At 46.0% G+C, this 22,418-nt stretch overlaps 2 protein-coding genes across 4 annotated transcripts in view; one reads left to right on the top strand and one right to left on the bottom strand.

Moving 5' to 3' along the window:
- The window catches only part of LOC143904159 (uncharacterized), a 157,133-nt gene that overhangs the window by 27,326 nt on the left and 107,389 nt on the right, over positions 1-22,418 (bottom strand). The window lies entirely within an intron of this gene.
- The window catches only part of Sv (paired box protein shaven), a 119,912-nt gene that overhangs the window by 3,713 nt on the left and 93,781 nt on the right, over positions 1-22,418 (top strand). The window lies entirely within an intron of this gene.

Here is a 22,418-nt window from a genome sequence, read left to right as displayed (position 1 = left end):
ATTTCGACTTTATTCTCGGCACACCTTTCGACGATCTTTTATCCTGGAATGTCAATGCTGTAAATATGTTCACACATTGATCACAGATAACATCCGTCAGCGTAGACTCGACGGAATCTCAAGCCAATCGTACTTGAGAGACGATGGTTTGTCGCGGGCGCCATTATCCCAGCTGGACATCCGCATAATTTCCTACCGTCATTCCATGTCTAAGCCTACAACTCATTCCGCTACGAGGAAGAGAGGGCGCAGATTCACAAGTGCAAGTGGCTCGATCGAGAATTTCAATAGTTCCTCCGCGTCAGCAATGACGACGCGTTCGAGATAGCGACAGAGTTGCAACGTAAGCGATTGTCACCATTAGCGCAAATAAAATATTGAGCAGCAACGTTAATGCAACGCAAATGGAACTATCTAATCACTTAATAATCTATACGTCCTGACATCTGATATTGTGGGAAAAGTTAATATATAAATATAATTGGGGTAACTAAACTATATACGAATATACCGAGCCAACTCTTAAGAATACTAAGTATTTTAGAGAATCGCGTATACAATGGAGAAGTCACTTTTGTGTAACATAAAATTATATCTTTCATTATCCAATTATTGGTATATAAATATATATATATATATATATATATATATATATATAATATATATATATTTATTTACGTATCTCGGATATATATCACATTCAGGGCACGCAGCCGAATCGATTGGACTTTCTCAGATGGCTTTCTCGCGATACTTGTGTAGATGCAGTGAGATTTCTATTTTCGATACGCGTTCTCGGGTTTTTTGTCGCGGAAATCTCGATCAAATCGTGCACGTCTCGCGCGATTCTCCGATGACGTTGCGAATCCGTAACACGTCACGTTCCGCTCGTCTCGCAATCCGATTGAGATAACGTTCACCTTCGCGAAGAAGTCGTGCGATTGGTAGCTAGAGTACACTATCATCTCCACCTCGCTATGTAATTAGGTTTCCACTTTTAGGACTATTACTTACGCGGAGCGCGCGATGAATACTTATTCAATCACGGGATAAGACAGCTCCAACTGTCCGTTCTATCTTCTAATGCGGCGCGTACAAGGCGTATTGAGAATTTACGGTGTTGCAAAATGAGCGGCCATTGACGCAATCATTTGCGAGTAACATTCTCCATCTATACAACGATCGCGCTAGCATTAGCAGCGTTTTTGTTTATATACTTTCTTACACGCGTAAGTATTTCGCGCCCAGTTCGGCGACCGCCGAAGACTCTACCTTGCTATTATCTCTATCGCGCCGTTATGTTCTCTAGTCTATATAATCCGGAATGTGGTTTGAGTATAATGATTAATAATCTGTCTCAAAAACTCGATCATTTTAATGCGGTGCTTGTCAATCTCTCGCATTCAAATCGCAGTTTAATATCGAGCAAGCGTCATCATGTTTCTATTTTACGTCATGCTCGCGGGAAACTTTGTAGACTGTATCGGCGCAGCATGTGCGTAAAATATCTAATGAACGCTGCAGTCAATGTTTTAACGTCTCTATTATAGTATTATCAAATTGGCGAGCGAATGCGAAGATTAATTAATCCTCAAATGATCGAAATGTATAAGCGATTTACAAATATGTAGCGCGTATTATCAGGTATAGATACGAACATGATCGAGGGATAGTCCATCATACTTGGATTATGATTTTCATATCATTTCACATTCGTTATTATAGACTCCGATGTAGGTAGTTTCCTTTCCTAATCAATCAACTATATAATCGTTAGAATTACGGATAATTTATGAGCAGCGGATATGACACGATATACCGATCGATATTGAATCGATCGCGTCTGCATCCCGATAGGCATCTAATCCCCGTTGAGACCCGTTAAGGATCCCGGACTGTCATCGAAGATGCGACGAACCTGGGGCGAGATATCGGGCGGAATATAATCTGAATGATGATCGACTCGATCGCGAGGCGACGCGCGGCTGCCTCACGCGGTTATCCGGCTCTTCTCCCATATTGTTTATCAGCCAGCGAGAGCGGACTGTCGGGTGGTTAATTGCAGAGTGGCCCTCGTCGTCGTCATCGCCGCGGTGGTTATACAGTTAACCGGCGACGGCGGTCGCGCCGCGTGCGCTCTCGCCGCATGTGGTGCGCAGCACGGAGCCGCCGCACCACGTCTCGCAACTGCGCTGCGCTGCGTGCAGGACTGCCGTGCGCGCGCGTGGTACAGGTAGCTCTCTCGTACGTACGAGTTTCTTAGCCAAGTGAGTCCCGCGAATATTGCTTTGCGAATTTTCTGTCGCTTTATTCTATTTGTTTTTGTTTCCAGCGGGGCGAGATTCATTACGCCTTACGGTGTGCAAGAGGTCGCGTAGGCGATCATACTCGACTACTAATCGACAGGTGTCCTTTATATTTTCGATCAACTTACATGGCTTTTTCGTTTAGATACATTTATTATAATGTCACGACACACACAGTTCATGAATCTTTATTGCGTTTTGATTCGCGAGCCGTCGCGTACAATCTCTCTTTTTTTTCGCGCGAAAACTCGTTTTATCATGAAAACAGTCGGCAACCGGCCGACCAGCCACCTGTGCGGTATGCAAATGCGTAACGACTAATTTCTAATTCACTACCGAACATAAACGGTTCGGCCAAATGACGGCAATGCCGTCAGTAGCGCACAGCGGCCGAACCAAATCGAACCCGCTGACATTTCCTGGATTTTCGAGCTAATCAAAGATAAGCACGAATTTGTCGTTTCGTTTAAAATGACATGTAGGCCACTGACTGGTAAAGGTGTATAAAAAATTTAAAGAAATACACTCTACGCGCGTGATCCGATGTTTTATATCTTAAAATTTTATATTATAAATTTTTATATTTTAAAATTAATTATGAAAAAATATCAAGCAAAACTTTACGTGTGGTATATAGTATTTAATATTTTAATCCGTAAGTCGTCTGAAGCGAAATGTTAAGTGATATTTGAAAAAGAATTATATCCACATCGTAATTTTGTACGGAATACTGAAACTTTCATTATTGTTTTTGAGCAATCCGCAATTATGCACGGTCTTTTTCAATGTTTACTGATCACGCGGTAGAACAGTACATACAGCAGTCGTACATATACATATAATAATCATTTATCACGCGGTAGGTAACCAGTCGTTTAACTTTTAGTGTGAGACGCCTCTACTTTTTTGGTTATTTTTATACGACTCACTTGTTAGAAACCGTTAACAGGAGACGATTACACTGTCGATATCTTTGTAACGCGTGTCCGTTGATAATTCCGTTCTCGCTTCAGATCGTGATCGCGATGCATAGTCATAGAATCCATTTATCACGTCATATTTTAGATGCCATTTAACCACTTACGCTTTTGTAGTTAATAATCTTAAATCAACAAGTGCGAGCGATTCGCTCCAACGAGTTGTTAAATATTTATAAACATAGCTGCGTTGGATCAAATGCCAATCACACTTGTTTCGAAACGTATAGCATTAATACGGTACATTGAGAAATTGATTTACGACAATCGGAAATCTCGAAAGATTATGAATACTCCCTCCCTCTGAGACCGTATTAAACTTCTTCCGCTAACAGATATTCGAGAAGCATTTTATTCATCTGAACGAATCCTCAAATTTATTCGCCTGCAAACCTCGTAAACTTCGGGACGCACCTGTTAGCGATACTCGAGTGATGCAGATGTCGATCGCTCGAATACTTTTTTCGTCCTCCTTTTTTTTTTTTCGACGCGTGTACTCGCGAACCTGTTCTTGCGCATCTCCTTCTACGACTCCACACATCAGTCGGATGTAGTCGTCTGTATCAATCAGAGAGCAGGGATACGAGAGTGTACACTTTCTTGCCGTTACGCTTGATCTGTATACGCACTTACGCCGCGCGATTAACTTCAATCAGGGTCGATTGCATCGGACGAGCGGAATAATTACTGCCGTATCGCTTATTGAATTATTGGGGGCGATGACGCTTTTGCACCGAGCTGTAAATAAGCTTTTAACGCTCTGGCCATCGTTTTTTTCACCTTTTGTCTCGCCAAATCGTGATTTACGGCCTGTAAATCTATCAGAGGTATTCCAAATCGGTCGTTTGGTTCGTCAATGATCGATCTTTCGCTCCCTGTTTACTAGGAGAACAAAACTTTACGATCCTTCGTGCAGTATTTCACGGTGAGAAATATTTACTCCTAAATTCTCTTCGCGTCTTAGATTCTAGGATGCTTTCGCAATGCTTAAATTCCTACACATACAACTCTATCACACGACGAATCCTGGCCAATATCATAAAGATAAAAGTGACTTAACGTATCGCCATAATATATTGATGGTCGCTCGAGAAATTTTTCGCAAAACCACACATCGCCAACATCGCCGCAGAAATAAAGGAATGCTTACTCGTCTTATAATATTAAGGATTTAATCAGACATGTTTCATCGGATGATAATGAATTAAAGCAGGTGTTTTCATTATGAGCGGTTATATAGCGGCACGATCAAGCGGATCGTATCTTACGTGCTACATTTCTCCGATCGATTCTTCCAACAGCGGATATATGCATATACCTATCTACTTTTTGTGAATCGCTCGCGAAGATTATCAGGGAAAGAAGCGGTGCAATCCCATCGTTTCGCCACTTGTTATTTTCGAGAGATTCGCCGTCGCAAAAAATTACTTGGCTATTGTATGTTTAACGCCTCTTCCGACAATATTTGTACCGCTCGCAAATATTTATCAACCGGTTTTAAATCGTAAAACACGTTCCGTTGCGCTAAACGACAGTGGCTAAAACCGCTATGCGTTAGAGATACTGACAGATCGATCCTCATAAATCATTGCCGTTTGATAGCTACGCGTTAACTTAACACGATTTCGTAATAGAAAAGGAGAAACTTAACGTATTACGTATTATGAAAAGTTATTACGATCGTAAAGAGCAATCATCTTACATTTTATTTGAATATTTTTAAACATTTCCGGATGTAGAAAAACTGGTCGTTTAATGAAGATAGTTAATTGATGTGTAAATACGCGATCGCTGTCAATTACCTCAGTTTTTACCGAAGCCATATATTTTTCAATATTTTCGCTCAGCAAAATTGCAAACAAATCTTGAAAATTAATCGAAAAAAATTACTCTACAAACGATTGTTCGTATTGGATAAACTATCAAAGATACAACTCCCCAATGAGTTTTTTAAAATAAAGTTTTAAATAAAAGACAACTCTCTCCAATAAATTTTTTTTTTTTAATAAAGTTGAAAAATAAATCTGAAATACTTTTTCTGATTTTGCATATTATTTTGTATATTACTCGGTGGAACTGCGTGTATAATTAATGTTCTCTTTTACCCCACTCTGTGTGTGTCGACTCGCGGTGCGGCAGCATGCGATGCATCATGCGGCGCAACGAGGAATGCTCGCACGTCAAATATGATATATTTGCGGTGCTCCGATTTAAAACTATTTACGATGTCGAAGTAACGTACTCTCGGGCACCCCTCGTTGCGCACGAAACTTGACGGTTTTTCGTGACAAGGTGGTTGATCGCTGTCTCGCAACTTATAAATGCAACGTCAGTCGTTCCGCGCGATTCAAAGAGTCACCAGTATATTACACATCGCGAAGAAACGACGAGTCATAAAGAGCGTAAAAGAAATTTTCTTCGAAATTTTTTCACTCTGTTGCGAGAAATTTTCTCATAAAAGATACCTTGCATTCTAGTATTGTGATTGAAACAGTAGTTACGCATTACGTTGGTTAATGACTTTGTTGTACAATAAAGCAATTAATGACGCGTAAAAATTAGTTAATGCGCGAAATATGGGGGGAGGGACAAAAGGATGATAACTTATATGTATGCAGTTGTAAGAGTTGACAGCGCGCATTTATTCTCTCGAGCTCGCATGAATTTGCGGATTCTCTTCAGACAGGCTCAAAAAGACTGCGTATAACGCCTCGGCGTCGCTCGGTGCATACCGAGAAAGTGTTACGGCGCCTTGTATAAGCGACCTTGGTACGACGTAGACGCACGTCGGGACGTCTCGCAAATTGCCGGAAATTTCCGTGGGAAACTATTCCGCCGTCCGTTCGGCGGGTCGTACATTGTGCTTGCGATAGTGTTGGCGGGTGTAATAGTACGCGTAATAAGCGAGAGCCGGCGATCAACCGGTGAGTTGACGACACGACTATATCCTATACACAATCCTGCACTTAAGCAGGGCTTTGCCAATCGCGTTTGCGTTTTCGATCGCGGACAACCGGATTGCGCATATGATGGAAAACAACTTTGCATCATAGATCTAAGATTAAATACATATATACATATATGTATGTGTATGTGTACGCGTCCTAAGTTTTTTTCATAATGTTTCACAAATTGGAAAATAATACTGTCAAGCGATTTGAAAGCGCGCGATAATTGATACTGGAAAACGAAAGTTCTTCGAACCAAACTCCCTACAATTGTCTACTTTAAGTATTCTTGTATTCAAAAGTACATAGCGACGAAAAAGGCATAATTATAAACGGCTGCGGGAAGAAATAACTCAAATTCCACGTCGCACGTCATCGTCTAAAACTCGGAAACCATTTGTAGTTTGTAGCAGGTGTATAGGGGACGTGTCCCCGCGCATTTTTGCCACCCCCATGAAATAACCGGATATTTTCCGTGTCGGGGTGCGTGCGTCACCGTAGAAAACGAACGGTCACGGATACGAATTAGCGTCGAGTAATGTTGGGGCGTGCAACAAGTGCGACATTGTGGGGTATCAGGTGCATGCATTGAAAATACGGGCGTACGTTAAACGCGGCCGTTGGAGAAAGATCGGCTTAGCACGTGACCGAGACTCTGCCAGATGGGCTCTAGGAATGACACCTCGTTTATTTTTTCGTGCAATCCCACTACGGTGCATCGCGTGCGCGAAATTGCAGGACATTTGCGGTCCCCGGAATATTTCAGGCGAGTCCTCCGTGAGCTTTCCTAACGAGATAGCTATTCATTTAACGGAGAACATTATTTGTCTCGCGCGCCCGTAGCTGAGAAAGGGTTAAACAATTTCGCACCATTTTTTTTAATCTCACCGTTAATCGCGGTCGATTGCTTAACTCTTAATCAGCGAGATCCTCGGAAACGCAGCACGCGTTTCTCAGCACACGCGTTAACAAGCCGCGCAATTAAGCCGGTCCGCAAATTACTCGGTGCACGCTCCAATTCGGCTGGCCGAATATGGCAAGGCGGAGAAAGAACCGGAAGTATCAAGATGCAAAAATGCAAAAACGGCGAACCGACTCGGAACGGAAAGCGGACTGTTGCGTCTCGACCACGTAAACCGTTTTCATTTCTTTCTTTTTTTCTCTAAATGTTGACGATCCTTTTTTTTCAACGAGTTTCAAATCATCGCGGACGAAAATCGTTCGAAAGGCATCGATGCTAAGCGCGGTATCGGTGGCCATTCCTCCCTGCACGCTGCCGGTATCAGGTGGAAGGTGGAAGGTGGAAGGCATACGGTCTTCGTGAAGGCACGTGAATGAGGTCTACTCAATCGATCGGCCGAACCGTCGATCGGGTATCGCGAGAGTGCGGCATGCAAGGGGGCGGGCCGAGATTTATCTAGCAAATAACCTCCTGTTGCTCGCGCGCGTACCATGTGTGGCAAAAATTTTCAGCCGTCTTAACGGCGATCCTACGCGCCGGGAATAGCCGATCGATTACTCTCGTCATCGTATCGGGGGCAGCAACGATTCGCGAATAGGCGCACGTACGATGGCGTCGATCGCCCACGAAGAGTACAATGTTAGCGTGAATCCCCGTGATTCGCGATTCCTAGGTACACTGACTCGCGTCCGTTCTTCGTTCCGCAATTCAATCATCATTGCGGTTAATCCTAACGGACAATATGTCATTCGTAAAATATATAAGTCAATAATGATGACGGTCCAATTATCAGATATGATATATTAGATGCCATTTGTCGAGGAAGTGACTTCTCGTTTGCCGAGAGTTACGAGCACGACTTCCCTACTATCAATCACGCCGCGATTTATTTCACGTTCGTTACACATTACCGTTAGCGGTAGAAATAATCCGGAGATATGGCAGAGATCGGCATAACGACAGTGAGGTGTGACGTTTGTGGGAAGAGTGGCGACGGCGAAAACGAGTCGAGAACGTGGTAATTACCATTGTAATCGTTGATCGATCTCGCTTTTCTATCTAACTCTGACGTTCCAAGGATATGCGAATATATTCGTTAATCGGGGAACGCATGTCCAAGGGGAGAACGACGACGATATGTATCACGGAAAGTTCTCACGACGCGTTAAGGCGGACTAATTGGAAGTGCACGTCGCGATAGGATGCTCAATTAATAGAGCGTGCCAACCACGAAGATATCTGTGGAATGACTCGTGAAAATAACGACTTGAGGGGGAAGCGCGCGTGATTCGATCTGGTTACGGACGATCCGCGTACTTCGCGTTTGTCAGTGAAAGAAAAAGCGACGTGTGAGCTCGATGAAGAAATAGAGAGTTAATCTTTTATATTATATTACGTTATATTAATTAAGTTCTTTTGTCTCTATGACGCAAATCCTCTCTCGCAGCGCTCAGAGAAGATGCTGCGATTATTTCTGACGCGACGAGAAGCGGAATATTAATTTTTCCCGTAACGTTCGATGGCATTGTGTGATTCTTCTTGGCGGAAATTGCGCGATTTACAATATATTTTCACCACACGAATGATAAAGGATGCCTTCGATCGTTATCGGATTTTATTGTAAATTTTCTGCTGCGCTTTTAACAAGGTGCGGTTGAACGCGAGTTTAACACTTGCGGCACGCACCATTGCGCCAAATGGTCAGTTGTAGCTGCGCGCGCCGCTTGTTTAACAATCATTATTTGCGAGCCCATAGGTATCCGCCGATATCACGCGTAGATCAGATCGAATCTGTTTGCGGGCGGCTTTGCGACTCACCCGCATTGTATTCGCGAACGACAGCTACGATTTCGAGAGATCGTTTCACGTAAACTACCTCGCCCTGGCCGTCGTCTACCACGGTTGATCATGCATTTTCTTCTTTCTGCAGTCCGTATTGTCATTCTTCCTCTCGCAACCTTAATAGCGAATGATTCGTACTTTGCCGATCCGTTTCATATTTTGAGATTTATCTCTTTAGTGATAGATAAAAATCGAGACACAAAGCGAGATGAAGAACTGAAGCTAAAAATGTACATATTTCGCGATACCAGGCAGCGAAAGCGGTCAATGTTATAAACCCGATTTTTGGAGCAACGTTCGCGAACCGAAGTACTTCTTCGCAGTTGGCTCGCCAGTCGGTCGCATTAAGTCAAATCTCTTTCGACGCCAATTAAGAAGGGAAGTACGGGGCGTTCGGCAGTAATTCACGGATATTACCGCGACGCGGCAACGCAACCACGCCCATGCACATTGGTGTATACTCTTTGGTGCTGGAGCTCTTTGTGTCCCTAACACGGTGTATATATCGTTTGCGGGTACCTTATAAACGTCGCGCTCACTTCCCGAGTGACTTTATATCCTGCCCGGATCGCTGTTGCTTCGCCGATCGCCGATCGTCCTTATCCTTACCGCGCTTGATAAAACAACTCGCTGCCGAGCGACGATTCATTGTACGGATTCACGGTACGGATGGCATACACGGACGTTACTCTGGAGTTTTTCGTAGACGGACGTGTGAATACACGCGGTATCATTCTTATAGAATCTTTGAAGTCCGCGAAACTTAATTGAAAGAAACCAAATTCATATTTAATCTCGATTTTAGCAATTTTTACCGAGTTACTTTCGGCATCGGATAAAAAACGTCTGCCTTGACGTATCTCGTAATTGTAACATTATGAATCGCGTAAATCAATTCTATGTCGAGATTCAAACAGCCTGAGTTACGAGCTACAAAACAAATAGTCCGGTTTCAACCATAAAATAAAACGCAGTTATAACGCAAACACTTGACGCTAAATATAGCGTCTGTTGAGCTTTATTTTACCTATCAGCGGTATAAAATATGTGACCACAGTTGTACTTTGCGTTAAATGCGCGGCAAAAGAATGCAGGTCAATGTCGCTGCAGCACGCTGCAGTAGATTTCGCCACTACAACGCCGGTATAGCAATGGTCAGCTGTAAGGAGACCGATATACCCTACGATTTGTAAAACATGCAAGTTCGCCTGCTTAGCATCGCAACTCAATTTGTCATTGGTGAGGGAGGGTGACGTTTATCTACGACCTTCACGTATTATCGTAATTTTATTCCGTCTATCGTGTTCACCGCGACGACAAATCACGCGCTTCGCGAGGAAGCCTCACGAATATACGACTATTAAATTTTCCCTCAATTACGCCGCCGCACGGGCGGATGCCGGGCGAGTCGTCCGACAGGAAAAAGAGGAATTCGACGTTCGTTGGGAGCATCCGGCCCGACGCGATGGAGGGAACCCGCGACGCGACTCGTGAGAGTGAAATGGTAAAAGGTACAACACGCCGGGAACGGGGCAGAGGCGAATTTAATGGCAGTGAATTTCGGGACCCCGGGAGAATCAGAGACTTGTTTCGTCGTTAAGCCCGGCTAACAATGAGTCGCTCGTGTCGGCCCGATAAAAACCTTGTCGACTTCCTGCGCCACCCGCTTCTCCCCAAGGTTGTTGCCTCATTACGTGTCAGACAGATACTGGTCAACTCCGCGCGCGGTGGAACTTATGCCGCGATATCTCTCTCGACTAATCAACCCGTCAAGGCTGTTCACGAAAGCGTGCGGAACATCTAGAAGCGTTCGCTCCGATCGCGCGACCTTTGAGATAGAGATAAAATGGCACGGCTGTGTAAAACCCGGTGCGACAAACGAGTGAACGGTGATATTGGTTTAACACCACACTCTTACGGCAAAATTAAATCAACATAAGACTTTTAATCGTGCTGACTTTTAGTAAGCGCTGCCCGAATAGCGATTACGATGCACAAATTAGGTTCGATTGTAACTTGCGCTTGCAGCTAATAAACGTTATAATACTATATCGTATTTTCTATTTACTAGCATTATACATTTTATAGTTTTACGAAAGCAGCCGCAGAACGCGTAAACTGCGACGATGATCGTTCTTTCGCCTGCATATCGTTATATAGGAGACGCGTTAACTACCAGCACCGTTAACACGTAACGTCATAATATAGAAGTGATACACCGCGATTACCCGGAAAAACGCTTCAATCGGCGCGTCTAGGGTATTGTTTCGACTCGGCACTCGAGGCGCCCCGCGAGATCTCGACTATCGATCCGGCGGGACCGGGACTTCTTCCTGGTACCCGCCGAGTGGACGTCGACTGCCTTCGGCGACAGATCTCGAGGATCCGACACGAACGTTCACGTGCGTTCACGTACGTGAACCGGTGCGGTGGCGTGGTCGATCCGCGCGACTCGGAGCGTAACGCACGTGTGTGCAGTGTGCACCGATCTACGTGCATCTGCATCGCTGCACGTGCGCGTCGACGCGACGGCGCGTAAGTTCATTCGTGCACGTATATGTGTCGCGCGCGCTCGTGTTTGCGCGAATCGCGGACGTGCTTGTGTGTACGGAAAAGCGGGATTGCCGGGCGAAGGACGCCCTCGCAATGGATAGAAGCGCTTATTTCGTTTACGACGTAAGCTCCGGGCTGTTGGGTGTAACGCGGAATTGCACTCAAAGATAGACGTGGTGCGTGCGCTGCTTGGCACTAGACTAGAGTTAACTAAAACTGCGGTGAATAATCGATCTAACCGATAAAATACACGGGATAGATCTCGAATTTTAAGTCGTTACCTGTCAGAAGTTTTTATACGCTTTTCTACCCAACTGGCATGCGTCCTTTTCTCACGTCGTGAAAAAGGTAGCGCAGCGCTTCAAAAAGGATCGCTATAACTACAAGTTATAAAATAGTGAAAGGACCGGCGAAAGCAATGAGATCGATCTTTTTTTTCTAGCCGCGTGACGAATTCGCGCCACGCGTATAACGCGCTGGAACTGTTACCTCGACTGCGACACTTCACGGATGCCGAAAGCCTCCGTTCAAAGGCGGACATCCCGCCTTCTTTCTTGTGACTCGCCGTCGATCTCGTCGCGGCTAACTGACGGTTTTGCTAGCGTGTTTATGACGAGAGAAGAAGAATCTTCGATGAACCGACCGATGCAATTGATCTCGGGGTTCTCACTTTTCCGCGCCGCGGAATGACTGTTTCTTCGAAGATAGTCGCCGACGAAAGAGTACCCTGATGCCAATCAGCCTTTTCGTTAGAATGAGTCCAAGTACAATGAGTCGACTTTCTTTAAACTTATCGAAGAATTTAGGTCGGATATATCACAAAAAAGAGTAGCAGCAGAGTGAAGAATCTGTTTTTATTTACGTATGATAGAAATTCTTCACAATATAATGGCATGATGCCAATAGTTATTGTTTTGAAATTTATTATTAAATACAGAAAATTCTTTCATTATTATTTACAGTGTATTATTTTTGGGTATAGTTTGGATGAAAATTAGATCTTAAAAGATTTTGATGTATGGAAAGTATGAGAGAAGAGAAATTTAGACGATAGCTATTCTATGATGTTAGGCATCGTAAAATGGGTTTAGATTGCACTGGTAGGGATAACTTTGCCACAGATCCGAATGCCTCTTATTCGCGAAAATAACCGGTCGCGGCCGATAAGTCGTGGAATAACAGAAATGATCGACAACACCCGAGGCCGGGCGTTCTTCCTGGAGACTTGGGCAACGCGATCATAGACCACATATCGGCGCGCGGTGAACAAAGTCGGTCATCATCCACGAATCCAGTTACTCCGCGGCACGCCGACCGGCAATCGATTCGTCTCCGTCGGGCATAACCGATCCGTCGAGTATCGGGCTTTCCTGATGCGTTTAGGCGTATCGATGTTTCACCTGTACACACCTGTACACGTCCCGCACCGTGTACACCGTGAACGGACGAACGCGTATATGTAACACCATCTTCACTCGATATAGGTACCTAGGCGTCCCTATTTATGAATGAGACGTTTCACGGTATCCAGATTGGTCACGATGTTTCTTTCTTTCTTTCTCTTTCTTTTTCTGCTGTCTTCGCCACCTCTCGTTTCCTTCCTCTCGATCGGCGGTTCTTGATCGTGATCCACAAAGCATCACGACAGGTCGTTCCAGCTTTCGCGCGATGTGCCCTTCCTCCTCCACACCAAGCTTGATTGTATTTTATTTTTTTTCTTTTCTTCTGCGTCCGACCGTTTTCTCTTATCCTCGTCCCGCTATTATGTGCTACCATGCCCCCGTTGATAGAAGAACTAGGGATACAGGTGGATAGATCGATATTAGTTTCGTAGGCGATCGAAGGAGCCAAGGAGGTCCAGTAAGAGAGAGGGATAGAGCAGTAAGAGAGCGAGAAAGCCGATTATGGCAGAGGTGGGCAACAAAAAGCGAGCGATGCCTGCGATGGACGAGTTTCCCATGAAAGGGGGCGGAGGACGCGGGGGCAGGATGTGCCAGGACCAATCAATTGTACACGCCGGTCTCCTTCTTCTCTCTTCCGCTCCTTCACCCCGCTATTTTTCTTTCTCCTCTACCTTCGCATTCTTTTTCTTTATCGGAACCGCTGTTTTCCTAGCGATCGCTTTTCTGCGATCGATTGACCCCACGCCGAACTTAAATCACATCTTTCCCAGAGAAACAAGAGCTCATCTCATGCTTATAATGTGTATCGATCTTTATTTTACGCCTTTAATTATACCGATCTTTGACTTCCTTTCGTTTGATCTTTGCGAATATAGGTTTTGCAAGTGTCGGCTTGTCAATACATCTTTGTAACGGATGTGTACATTATTGATTGCGGAAATATACTAAACATTTTAAACAGAAAGGACGATTCTTGAGAGATTCCGATTTCGCGTAGGCACCATGTCTTACGATTTTCAAGATGGAGCAGCAAGGAGGCCCTGGTTCCGGTTATCGCGGTCATCACGCGCTTTATATTCCGTGCACGCGCGCCGCTACTCTGCCGCTACTCTGGTTTCTCGGTCGAAGATCGTGAAAGTGTAAGAAACTGCGCGGCGGCGGCGACTATCGGCTGGCGATCGGAAAAAATGCAAGGTGGCACGCGGCCTGGACCTTCACTTACTGCAATGCGAGCGACGGAAAGCGTTGGGTGGGCGGACTGACAACCAGAGAAGGCGACTGAACTGGTAACCCGGACTGGACTAGCGACCTATAATGAGGCCTGCTTGGAATCGTCGTGATCTCTCAGGCGCCACGCGAATCCCGCGAATGTCGGAAGAGAGACGTTCTGGTAACCAGCGATTCCCGTCACGCACGTATGTGCTTACGACGCTGAGCGTTAGTCAAGCCCTAGATAGGTTGAAACAGAATCACGGAAGAGAAGGGGAAAGGTCATAGGAAGTCGCTGGAAATGAGATTTAGCATTTTTAACAGCTTTTCAGTCCGTTTGGTATCCGTTTACGTGTTAATCTTGAAGGAAACATAAGAGATTTTTTAAAGGATAATAGAACTTGGAACTAAGCGTATAAGAATTTCTTATGCCTTTGCTGCGTATGTAGCTTAGTACGTTGTCGCCTCAAGTCTTTCGAATGATAAGTTCAAACGGCAGGAAACGATTGCGCGAATCAAATGGATAGATTTTATCCCCGAGCAGGATTTTGTAACGCCCTTGATTTCGCGCGGTCTATTAACGTGAATACGAGTGGAAATTGTAAAATAGCGCTAAAGACTTGCATGATACTTACAAAAGTCTCTAGACAGCCAGCAAACCTCTTACTGTATTTTTTTTTAAAGATTATATCTCAAGATAAGCCTTGTTAAGATGCAGGGTTAATTCTTTTATACTCTCTCTGGTATCTCCAATTTTGTATAACATCGCGGCTCATTAGTTACTACTTTGGTATCGTCGTTACGCGTGACAATCTCGGATGATCGTCCGCGGTGATTTACGCTTGTCGAGCCGATCTCGCGCATTGGGCACGCAGTCGCATACCGCTGCAGGTGCGCGTGGATTCATCCAGGACATCCGACGTCGACGAGGACGATCGTTCGACGACGGGCAGTATCGAAGGAGAAAAGGAGGAAGCGTGGCCGGGACTGGTCTTCTTCTTGAGAAGGGATGTGCGCGCGCGCGCAATGTTACAGTTAGGCAGTGTGTATAATTCAGCCGATTATATACCTGATCGCGAACGATCGCGGCATTGTTGTGACGATCCAGAGAGAGCAGTCGCACAATGAATTTATCGATTATACGACTTGGCTCTCGTACCATTTACCGTTAATGCGCGTGGAGAAGTCTCGATAAAAATTAAGCACGCCTTCGACATCTACATGACCGAGACGAAAGATACTTTCTTTATGGGAGTTACATTTTTCGCACTTTGAATTGAGCGTCACTTTGACAGCAATCGGTAAAAGTAAATACATGGACGAATAAAAAGTATCAGGTCATAAGAATCATTAACGAAAAATTGTGGAAATGTGAAAACAGATAATAAGAGGAAATTAATGATAGCAATATTAATAACCAGAATGAAATTGCCACGTTAATAACATCTTTGCTGCGCACGTTCGTTGCTTACGCATTAGCCTACGAAAACATCGACAATGCGAGATCGAGATCGAAGCGCGCACTGACGCAAGATGCACTTTCCGCGCGCAACGATCGGGATTACTCAGCACCGTGCGGAATTTCTTGGCAGCCTGACCGGCTTTTCTATATTCACGCACGATCGTCGCATCAACTTGGCGCGCTCTGGCTCGAATCGAATCCCCCGCGAGCCCTGCGTCGCGCTGCGCCACGGAATAAGATGACTAAAAAGTGACCGGCGCGGCGCGGCGATCATGTCGATCTTGTCGGTGCGCTTATAATTCTAACTTCTCCTTTTACTGCCTTCTCGTAATCGTGATCGCGGCCACCTCTCCAGTCACCTACGCCTCTCTCAATTGCCTTTCCCCTGCCCTCGTCCTATAGCCAGGCTCGGCTGAGAGTTGAGCGAGCGAGCCGGCCATTACGCGGCTAGATGGTCGATTCGATAGACGATTGACTTTGTAATTATCAAATGGCGGCCGATTAAGGGCCAGTCGCTGATTGATGGCCGTGCGTAACCACACGCCGTGCCGAGCGCCGCGCGGCACTATCGCCTTTTTGCCGCGCGTTTGACCATTAGCGCTTCTAATGATCGGGAATTACGCGGATCGATGATATTGTCCTATTGCGAATCGCAGGAAAGTGAGCGCGATATTACCTCGGATCGGCGGCAGCCTCGCCACCGATTCGCTAGCCCCGATGTCACCGCGCCGATCCATTTCTTACTTTAACGCCGTTTATCTCAAGCGTTAGAAATTCACGTTGTAGTTAGAAATCTAATGATTGTGACGATCTCAGGTATGCGGGATGATGTAAACGTTATTCGAACATAGCAGTATGCTTATTCCAGTTTGTGACAATTACATAGTCCAGTATATATAAGAATCTAACAATTTACAGATTTTTGCTTAACATACTATAACGTTAATTAATTTGGCGGAAATTAATAAAAGCGTTCGATACTTTTGGATTACGCACGCTTGGCGAAAATATCACGGGATAGAGATATTTCGAGACTAAAGAAATCACCAAGATGGAGGACCGGATAATCGCGGCAACCGGTATTTATAGGGAATGTAGATGTAATCGTCGGTCCCGAGACCCAGAAGAGGAGAACGGACGGGAGGAGGACGCCGCGGCCGTTACCAGATGCGGCGGCTGATCGTTGCACCGATGGCGGTGGGATGCACCTTGGTGTCTGTTACCTGCTACCTTGTGCTGCATGACATCGGACGGGCCGAAGGGAGCGACTTGGGATTAGTCCGATGGTGGCACGTGCCACACGGCCACAGGTGGCTCTTTAAAACTCACTTATCCGCCTCCTTCGCGATCGGCGCGGCGTTTCGCCGACGGAAAACCGGAATCGGAAGCTCGAATCTCATAAAGAGACGATTAGCTGAAGTATCAAGGCTTATCCGCTAGCGTTATCACAATCTTGTCTTTTCAAATGTAGAACGTGTTAGTAGAAAATGTGTGGAAAATACATGTTGTGCAAAAATTTGAAATGATATGAGACAAAATGTATCGTTATCCGCAGCTGTGTATAATTATGCGCAACAATTTACTATCTTCCTCATTATCTTGTATATTTTCTGCGCTTATGACGCTTCTCATTCGTGTTCCGCTGCTGCCGACAGGTGCAATGTTGTATCGGATTAAATAGACTGTGCGAGATAAGTGTCGGCGTGCCCAAAAAAGACGATACTATCCTAGCTTAGAATAGTACCGTCTTCCGGCGAACGGCGAACGGCGCGCGGCGGCGAATTTTATAAATTAGGATTGAACGGCCGAGTACTGTTAATCGTTCCAGGATGCCGGAGTCCTATGGTATCAGGGTATCAGGGTTTCTCGATACGTCGTTTCCCTCCCTGCTGCCTGGAACGGGGAAACCGCACGCTCGGTAGATCGTTCACGGTCTGAATTCAAGGTTGGACACGCGGCTAATTGTAATAAATATCCCGCGCGCGCACGCGCAGCGAGGCTTAACTGTATGAGAAATAACGTGTCGGATATATATCGGTACCCGTTTTCTTCTTTCGAAAGCGACTTGTATCCCGCCCCTGGCTCGCGGTCGTATATATTCCGCGGGACAGCCGTGCGCAACAAGCAACAAGCTACTACTTTATTGCAGGTGACTCCGCTGATACTCGCCTGCCCATCTCAACCTCTCGTTCTTCCCTTTGCAACGGAAAACCGGAATTGGAAGCGCGATTCCCGCGCGGTGAGCCAATCAAGCGGCCCGCGCCAACTCCTCATCGAGCTCCTAGAAACAGGGATCCCGTGCTCTCCCGCGAGGAGCAATATTACCGCGCGTATCTCGCTGTCCGTCTTACCGTTACGCGGTCGTACGATTCAAAGGCGAACCTATCGGCGAGTCTATCGTGCGCGCGCGTGCATTTATTCGTTCCATTAATATATCTAATACACTCGTGATTTTATCTCATCCCGCGCACGTGCGTTAACTCCTTCGCGTTATGGAACAACCAACGTCGCGACTGGGCTGGACGTATCTCGGAATGTACGGTTCCGCGGCATCGCCTCGATAAACACGTCTACGGCTTCAACGCGGAAAACGCATTCTTTATCATTTCGATTTATATTCTACTTGATAATTATTCCCCGACATTTACAGAGACCAATATGTATACATTGCTACAATTTATTTCTCGGTCACTCCTCAGACTCTTCCTGGAATAATTTTCAGGCTACACGCGCGACGGTTCCATTACAACGGCTATTCCATTTAAAAAAGTCTTCTAAGATCCACCTGGAAACTTCAAGTTCGCTGTTACATAAAAAATGTACGTCCAGGACGGAACGCGTTGGATGTTGATCGGGTGTTTTTCTCACTCGTTCCTTTTTTTTCCCTTGCTCTGCCGCGGCCCGGGCAATTACAACCTTTGAAATTGTAGTGTATTACAAGAAAGGTCCGTCCGCAAAGAAAATAGTATCCGCGCTCACCTGTTACACCCACGCGGCACGACGCCGCGACGGTGCGGCAATGGCGGGATATCGAGACATTCGCGCACGTACGGACACGCAAGGGAGCACGTTAATGGCACGTGCCACAGGTGGTTCTTCGAAAGTCACTTATCCACGAAAGCCGCGCGTCTCTTTCCCTTTTACTCAGGCCGGCTCTCCTCCTCTCTCTGGTCGTTCTCGCGCAACTTATATTTACCTACATACGTTCCTCTCCATGACCAAGTCCCGGCCGCCGCCAACGACGAGAGAACTGGAATTACTTGACCCGGCCTGGTGCGTGCAGCAGACAAACCGCCGCTGTCGATCGGGATAGCGCAACGCGCTGTCAGACACGACCGATATAGCTGCGAGTGTAAATGCACTCTCGTATATTTCACGTGGGTTGCTCTCTCGCCATGCTCCAGTAGGCTCGTGAATTTTTGTTCATTAACAGGACACCACGCGCGCTGTGCCGCGGGATTGTCGATCGCTGTAGCGTGCGGTGCTCGGTATCGGGGTACACCGCCCGGATAACGACGCCTCGGCTTTTACGATCGGTTCTCGATAATGCACGGAAAAAAGAAAGAAAAGAATTAAGAAAAAAATTCACTTGAAGGAGAATAATGATTAGTTAGTAAGTGATAAAGCTTTCTTGAGTAAAGACACTAATGCGATTTTAATACAACGCGTTTGAAATTAATCAACGATGAAATTTCGTGTTTTATCGATGATCGTGCGGTGGTAATATAATGATCGCGTAGGCGTACAGACGACTGACTAATGTATACGAGGCACACTCTATGTATACCAGCATTAATATAGATATATATGCGTTTGTGATTTGCTAGTGAGCTGGTACAACGTGCGCGCTTATGTGGTGGCCAAGTACGGATAATGGGGTTAATGAGAAAGAAAGAGAGGCACCTTCTTGTCGCTTGAAAGCTCGATCGAGCATGTATGGTAGACTATGTATGCCTACTAAAGTACTTCGGCGTGAATATTTAAAGACACTCACGGTACATAATGGTACAAAATTTGCAAGGTGGCTAGCCGGAACGCTTTGCTTTTCTCATAAGTAAAGGACGAAGAAGCCAAACCGATCATTCTTCCATCGTCGTCCATTAAATTCGCATCTTATCGTCAAACTTTATCGTGAGAAAGGATGCGATCCGCGGAAACCCGGAAGCACAAAAATCCGCGAGTCGTTCTCGCAGATCGCGGAAAAGATCGTCAAGATTGTCGGCACACACATTCCGCACTGCAATTCCCGATCAGATTAATAAACATGACGGGCGGCGATCAAGGCGCCAGCCGTCCCGCGAAAACTGGACTGCTCCTCTCGACGATATACGCCACGAGAAAAGCTTCCCAGGATTCCATCGTGGATTCCTGGCGGGAGTGTTCGTTTATGGACCGAGAAGTTGCATAATGTATCGATGTTTTCGTTCGTGAGAGTCCGAAGCCGAGTGTATTTCGCGGCCCTTTCGCGTAGCTGGCGCGCGCATGGACGCGTTGTCCCGTCACGAAGAGCGCGCACACGGTGGAGGATACGCGTGTACACACCTACGCCTCTTCTTCTTCGTAGGTGTTCGGTTTACGGAAGCCGGGAGCGAAAGAGAGACAGAAAGGAGCATAGTCGGAGTTGTTCCGCGCTCGAGCAATTCCTTGATGCATATTGTCACGCGTTGTTAAGTCCCGAGAGCACCGCCATTACCAACCAGTTGGGATATCGACGCTGAAGCAAAGGCAGAAGAGCGAAGGCATAAGGTGCGGAAGGTAGCTGCACGGGTTCCTCGACTAGTTGAACTGCTAGCCGCTCTCGGATCATTACTGTTTACGTAAGCGACCTGCGTGCCATGGATATCGTCCCTTAGTTTCTCTTCTTTGAGTAACCGAAAGGAAGGCACATCTGGCGAATTTAATGTTTTAATAGGTTTCGACATGGTCACTCGACGCGGCTCCATCGATTGCAAACTCTCTCGCGAGTGAAAGCGAGATGCATCAAGAACAATTGGCTATTGTAAATACCGAAATAATTCCTATAATATTGGTCATTAAAGAAAATTATTTTATTAAGCTGTATTATCTGACGGTATTTCTTTAACCGGCTACTCACTGACGCGTATATTTTAATTGAAAAAGAATTACTTCAAACAGATCGATGGTCGGCTATTTATCTTGACGGGAATATTCGCGAGAGATCATCCATAGTCTCGACCACACGTGAGATGCACATCGATCGCGTGTGCAAACGCGGGGTTTTATTTTGGGCCTCAGCTACGAACAGCCCGTTTTCAGAATGGCATAGTGGCGGCGTTTTCTACGTCCGCTCCGACAGTTACCTCAGTCCTTAAGACATATAGAGTAGCCGACGCGGCGGTCCGGTCCCGTGGCGGGGCCCTGTGAGAGGGCCTAGTTAGTAAAGTACGCGGGCGTTCAGGGCGGCCGTAAACAATGGTTTTAGCGAGTGCGTATACGCCGTGGCCGGTTGGAGAAGCGCTGGTGGCCGACTCCCACGGTTTATAGGGATAAGTCTCTCTTTCTAAGACTGGTCTTTACGCGTACTTTGGCCGTCTACGACTCACCCACTTTGCTTTAGTTAAAGCCGTTCGTTGCCTAAGTCGCTGACCGTTTCACCGCCGCCCCCTCGCTCAACGATCATCGTCTGCCTTTTCTTAACCGACGTTTACTCGCCACGGTGTAGTCTCGCTACATTCCATCCTCCATTAGGAGGGCACCGCACGCTGGTAGCACGAGTCCGCAAAAGAGGAGCGAGCTTTGCTAGGAAACTACGACGTTAAACAATCATCTCTCGCGCTCTCATTGCCGATAATCTGAACGTCGATGTAAACAGAAAACGGATCCTTGTTCCGGCCTTTCTTGCTACGGAAAAACGGTTGGGAAATTGAGAGCGCAATTTTGACGTTTTCCTCCCGGGGATCCGTTTCGCTTTTTTGCCGAGTTAAAATTGACACTTCTAGCTCCCACTGTCAAAATTAGCGTGGCGAACGATTTAGTCGGATTGAGACTCTGCGAGGATCGCTTGAAAGTGATACTTCAAGGAGTTATTTGTAAATTGCTGAGAGCATCTTCGCGGAATCTGGTGCAAATAAGATAAACGATGCTTATTTTTACACGCTTTGTAGATTTACGCTCTTGTATACGATTTACACGTTCTATAAGTTACGTTGATTTTCGAAAATCATAAATCTATTATTTTGTATAGCGGGACAAAACGACTTTCCCTTGGCGGAGACTCGCGTTTCGAATACGACCGGCTTCCTCACGCAAATTAGAACCTGTCGAGGTTTTAATCGCCGACGAGAATACAAAGACAGCACGCTTGCTACGGTGGACAGTCGTCGACCGCAGACGATAACCGTTCCCAGTCTCACTCCCACGCATTATAAGATCCCGCGTGTTTCGCGACGTAAAACGGCGGAACGCGGGAGCAGTTTCGAATTTCACGGATGAGCGCCCGATGACGATTGGTGCACCAGGCGGTTGCTTCCGACTCTCGAGGCCTTCTCGTCTCTTTGCTCTCTTCCCTTGCAGGGCAGTGTAATGTACTCCGCGGAATACGAGAACAGGACCGAGCGCTCCATCGATATTTTTTTTCACCAGCTCCGAACGCTTATATTATGCATTCGCGGAATGCAGTGAGCGGAAAACGTAGATATACGCCGTCGAGTTGGGCGCGAATATCTCGACTCTCATATCGCTTTACTCTCATAACGTTTCACTTTTATATCGTTGAAAACGATAGAGATATCACCGT

The sequence above is a fragment of the Temnothorax americanus genome, unplaced genomic scaffold (assembly GCF_048541705.1).
Source record: "Temnothorax americanus isolate GAGA-0224 unplaced genomic scaffold, ASM4854170v1 Scaffold5, whole genome shotgun sequence".
NCBI lineage: Eukaryota > Metazoa > Arthropoda > Insecta > Hymenoptera > Formicidae > Temnothorax > Temnothorax americanus.
Note: the sequence above shows the minus strand (reverse complement) of the source record. Positions and strands in the feature narration are given on the sequence as shown.